Source organism: Taudactylus pleione, unplaced genomic scaffold (genome assembly GCF_031769625.1).
Source record: "Taudactylus pleione unplaced genomic scaffold, aTauple2 ptg000017l, whole genome shotgun sequence".
NCBI lineage: Eukaryota > Metazoa > Chordata > Amphibia > Anura > Myobatrachidae > Taudactylus > Taudactylus pleione.
In genome coordinates, this window is record NW_028284419.1 from 10,159,840 (window position 1) to 10,165,839 (window position 6,000).

Here is a 6,000-nt window from a genome sequence, read left to right on the forward strand (position 1 = left end):
TGTGGTATGTATTATTATAGTTGATTATGAAGTCCTGTAAAACGTCTATATATCTGTATGTATTCAGAGCTATGAAATAACGCCACATCCGTGTTTTTAAAGTCCTATTAAAGCGCTCTATAACCATGCTTTGACGTCATTATTGGTAGTAAAATGATGTATACCATATTTTTCTAACAGCTTTTTTAGGATTTTGTTGAGAAACTCTTTACCACGATCAGTTTGCAGCTTCTTCGGTATGTAATCATGATGGAATATTTTTTCAAATGCATTAGCGACCGCTGTAGCGTTCTTATTCATTAGGCTTACCGCCCACGCTCTCTTACTGAAAATATTGATAATGGTTAGTATGTACTTAAAACTATTGTTGTACTTCGCGAGATCTATGAGCGAGACCAAGTCGCATTGCCATTGCTGGTTTATATCAGATACGCAGATCATGTTCCTTCTATAGTTTTTCCTGGCCGGCTTATGTCAAATATAAGCATCTTGATCACGCAGCCATTTTTTAATATTGGTTCTTTTAAACCTGCCTTTATTTGCAGCATAAAACTTATCAACGCGGCTATAACTGCCCGGATTTAATACCGTGTAATACGCTTTTTTCATTCGCATTTTTCCGGCTAGCCGCGTGGTGTCACACGCCAAGGTATTTGTTTGTAGACTTAATCAGCTTATTACTCTTATAAGGGTTAATAATATTCATTAAATGCTGTCAACACATTACGAATTATGCATTTTATATAAATGCTATATTAATTTGATAGCCCATTATTATCAACAGTATATAAAATTTATATACTGTTAATATTAATAGGATATAAAATTTATATGACATTTTATATAAAAAAGGGGTGTAAAACAGGGAGTGTCAGGAGGAGTGATATGGGCGTGTTTAGGGCCGGGTTAGGGCAGAAAGTGGGTGTGGTGTGGGAGGAGAGTGGGCGTGTCATGGGAGGAGAGTGGGCAGGGCACCTGTCACTATTGAGTTTGATGGAAAAGTGTGCTCTATACTACTAAGGTTATTATAGTGCTCCTTGAAATGCCTTGCCATCAGTTGACCCTGATCTATACCTTGTAGTAATGGCAGTATAGGTGACCTATGTAAGGCCATTCTTTCTTTGAATTGCCATGTGGTTTTGTATATGTAGAACAAGCCACATGGACAGCGTATAAAGTACTATAGATCACAAACCTGCTGTTCCAAGGCAGTACATAAAGAATTATAGTGGATATACTGCACTGTAGGTGTATATAATAAATTGGTAAATTGCAAATGTGCCATAAAAAGATTGGAAATATATATAAAAACATATATGTGTTTAATAAAAATTAACACTAGTAAGAGACCTTCAACACAGAAGTATCAAATTCATACAGAAAAATAATAAAACAATGTACCAACCAATTGCTACTGTCCTTTTAAAAAATAATTACCAGTGTCTTTAGTTATATTGCACAGAATTTATAATTGTTTTAAATACAAAAAAAATAACGTTTACAGTTAGGCTATCTGGATTTCCATTGTGACAAAGGGCAAAATGACGGGAGACGCTGTGTATCATGACATTTACGATGTTCCATCCATTTTCTCCAAATCTTATTTTGAGGTTTTGAGTAGTTCTACCAATATAGGTTAAGTTGAAACTACATCGGTTTGCACAGCTATATTATATTATCACGAGACTACTAACACACAGTTCACATTGTTATTTTATTCTTTAAAACAACTCTAAATTCTGTGCAATATAACTAAAGACACTGGTAATTATTTTTCCTTTTTTTTAAAAGGACAGTAGCAGTTGGCTGATACATTATTTTATTAACTTTCTCCGCATTTGATACTTCTGTGTTGATGCTCTCTTACTAATGTGGTTTTTTTATTAAACAAATATATGTTTCTTTATAGATATATTTCAAATCTTTTTACGGCACATTTGCAATTTACCAATTTATTAGATACACCTACAGCGCAGTTATATCTACTATAATTCTTTGTGTGTTTATTGGCTAGCAACCATTTTTTAACCACAGCGCGGTGTTATCTATGGTGTAATTATTGAAAACATTGTTGTTTTTATATTTATATTGTTAGTGACCCAGTGACCCTTTCCAATCGCTTTTTGGCTATAATATTTTCTCTTTTTCCAAGACAGTACAAGTCTGATCTCATACCTTTTGCCAGACCGAGGCTGCAAAAGACTCAGCAACTAAGTAACTACATATAGTGCAGCCAGGGCTGGCTCCAGGGGTTGGAGCACCCTGTGCCGGCCCTTAAGAATGGGTCCTACATCGCGCGCGGCGCAGCCATGTGCAATTAAATTTTGGGGCATGGCCTAATTACCATAGGTCAAACTCCCTATGTGACGTTATCTGGAGGCGTGCCCTCATGGCACGCCTCCAAATAACATCAGGCTAGGGGTAAAGCCCAGCACTCAGTCACTGGCTGGGCTTCCCCCAGCCCTCTCCCGTCAGTGAATGGATGCCGTGCGCATGCGCGTGGCATCCATTCACACCCCGGGGGTCTGGCACCGTTGCACAGCTGCAGCGGTGGGGGTCCCCAACGTCCCAATTTGACCACCCGCGGGCCACCTCAGCCCGTGGGTGGAACAGCAGGACAGTACTGGTTGTTTGGGAGGGGTGTGCCCTCTATGGGTGGTACCCCTGTGTAACCGCACAGGTCGAACACACCTAGAGCCGGCCCTGGACGTCGCTGAGTGGAGCAGCTGTTGAGTAAAGTGCACATTAAATTCAACCTCCTGCGTGCTGGAGCCATTCTCTACTCCCCCAGTCCCGGCCCTGCTGAAATCGGGATGCTGGGGAGGGGTGCAACCTCTACAGGTGGCGCCCCTGTGCGACCGCACTGGTCGAACACCCCTAGAGCCAGCCCTGAGTGCAGCCTAGGCACTTATGACAGCCTGTTTTTTCTAATTAGAAACTGGTTGGTCCCGTCAGGTGTAGTCTGGTAATGTGGTTATGCACAACCCAATCTTTGATGTTCCTTGCTCTGTGATAGCATGGCATGAGCTGCATGTTCCTTAAGGCAGGTAATTCTGTATCTAAAGGTAATATAGGCCACATTTCTTTGGCTATTTTAGGTGTCAGGGAGGTGCAAGAGTTAAAGTTAGAGAAGTAAGTCTTTTCTGATTATATTTTGACTTGCAAGGTTTTAAAGTGTCACTCTGTGGGATAGCTAAGACTTTTATTCTTGCTTCCAATAAGTGAGTATATGCATAGCCTCTGAATTTAAATTTATAGATCTATTAGTCCATTCCTTGTTCGTACATACTAAGGTCAGCTGTGATTCTATGAATCCTCTAGAGTTTGGAAAAGGGTAGGCCTTCTCAAGGGATCCCGGATGATTACTGTTGGCACTTAAGATGGTCAGCAACATTTGTTGTGCTATCTCAGCAATTCTAAGTTAGCTTGGTGATAACTAGCCTGGAACCCTGACTGCAGTGCCAGGAGGAAACTGCTTGGAAATGTTTTCTCAGTTCACCTACTTGAAAGACAGAATGGGAGGTGAGTCGATATCTGGAAATAGCAGAACATCTTATGGAGTCTGACAAGGAGACTAGACACAGGCCACAATCCCCGAAAAGAATCCCTAGCTTGATAGAGCAACTAATCCATGACCTTTTAAGGTATGTATGTCATAAGGTGGAAGTATTCTATTTATGCAGGGTACAGTACTGTTAGTTTAGAGCTACAGATTATCGCTCACTGACTATTGCAGGCTTATGAGCATCATAGGTTTTAGTAAGCAGTAGCCTACACCGGTTCTTCTCAGTGGCTAATGTCCATCCACATGCAATGCCTGGCATCCCCATTGCTATTTTCAGGGAATGTGCCCCTCTTCTTCCACCCTCCTTATTTACCTGTGCATGTTCATCTGAGCAATCTCTGATTTCGTGTACACCCGGAGTGACTGAAAAATATTGGGGTGTCAAAATAATAGAGTAGAGGGTTCCACAAGATGTATACAAATTCATACAATATGAGGGAATAATAAGTCTTTATGATGCTGTTCAATCACATGTTCAATGGTAGGGAATATAGATTGTAATGTTAATGGACAAATATTCTCTGTAAAGCGATGCGGAATATGTGTGCGCTATATAATAACTGGTAAGAAATTAATAAAGTTGAAATGTCATTTGATAAAGGGAACTGTGGGCCTGATTCAGAGCCGGACGTTCTGACCAGAGCGCTCGCTCTGAATCAGGGCCATCCTACATGAAAATGGAGCGGCCTCCTGGCCGCTCGCATATGCTGTGGGTGGTCTTGACCATCGCGACCATGATGGTCTTGACCATCGCGACCATCGGGCTTGCGACGAGACCCTGCGGTAGGGTCTTGGTGACCGCGAGCCCTGGAGTGATTTTGGCTCTATCAGAGCCAAAATCACTCCCACTGACATCACTAGTGATGTCAGTGGGGCCGGACCCAGACAGTAGGCATTCCCATGGGAACGCCTCCGTCTGGCAGCCACGCCCCCGGCACGCCCACCAAAGGGGGCGTGCTGTCAGTCACCATCGACAGCACGCCCCCTTTGGTGCGAGACCCGGAGCGACAGCTTGGCTGTCGTTGTCCGGGTCTCGCGCATGCGCACGGGGTAACATCGACCCGCTTGCGAGCGTCCTGCACTCGCGAGCGAGTCTGAATGACCCCCTGTGTTCTCAGATCTTACTATTGACCATGAAACTTGAAGGTACTTTTACATCTCTAGTTATAGTCCCTGTAAGTTCCAATTGTCCTCATAGGGGGAACGTGGTCTTCCATGACATGTGTGCGAATACTGTAACGGCTCCAGAAACATTCAGCACATCTATGGTTTATGCTCTTTGTAGAGTGACCCTTATATTAAGAACACCTATCCTATAAAGGTTCCAGGTATTTTATTGCTTGGACGTGGATGAACTTTCCTTATCGACTGACAATGGGAGAGAATTGTGGCTGACAATGGGAGAGAATATGACAATAACAAGGATAGGGAGAAATGACAATTAAAATGCCCTATTGATTAATTCCCTAAACTATCTCCATTAACTGTTGTTAGACTGTTTATTTGTTTCTCTGAAGATAAAATATCAGCCTCCACCATATTACTAACTGAAACTACACCTCCCAAATACTTTCACTTGAAGACAAGTCTCAGTTAATTATACATTACTCTAGTCTTTTCTAGTCTTTTATCTTAGTTTATATTCCTACTCCTACATACAGTAGCTCTAAACCACCACATTCACCTACTCGTTTTTCAAGTTTAGGAACATTTTATTAGCAGAGTTAGCAGAGATCTGGATGGAAGTATTCTGGTTTGTGTATGATGATATATCAGGTGCCCAGTAGGTGTATGAGTGGCAGTAACTCCACACAACAGGCAACTTAACCAGCTTTCAGGTTTATTAGCCAGGTAGAAACAAGTAGCTTTAGACACGGGGTTAAACAGGTACAAAGTTATAGTGGCAGATGCAGCCTGGAGCGTATAGGGTGATGCTAAGCATTGTAGTGTGCCAATTTGTAACAGCACATATACCCTAATCACTAGCGCACGCAGGGGGGGTTTCTGAGTACCCAGAAACCCCCCCTGACGAACCCAGTGATTGCAAAATACGCTGAGCGGGTCCTGCAGTGTATGGCTGTGCTACGCGCAGAGTGCCGCTGGTGCCATCCCCTTAATCAGTCCCCACCACGCTGTGTCTCCTCAGCCAGCAGGCAGCTCCGTCCAGCCAGACAGACACTAGCTGGCCCACGCTGCCTCCTCCCGGGACTCGTCAGGCCCCGCCCACTGCCCCTGAGCAGCAGCAGCGAGGCCCGCACACAGTCTTCCCCTGCTCCCAGACTGGATCCGGAGCGACGGCCTCACGTAGCCACTCACTGTTGGAGCTTGAGACCCGGTGGGTGGAGCGCAGCACGGTGACCACAGGGAGTCTGGCTCACACAAGGGCAGCGGTTGCACCACGCCACCCCCGCGCTTAGAAGATGGTTGAACAGACA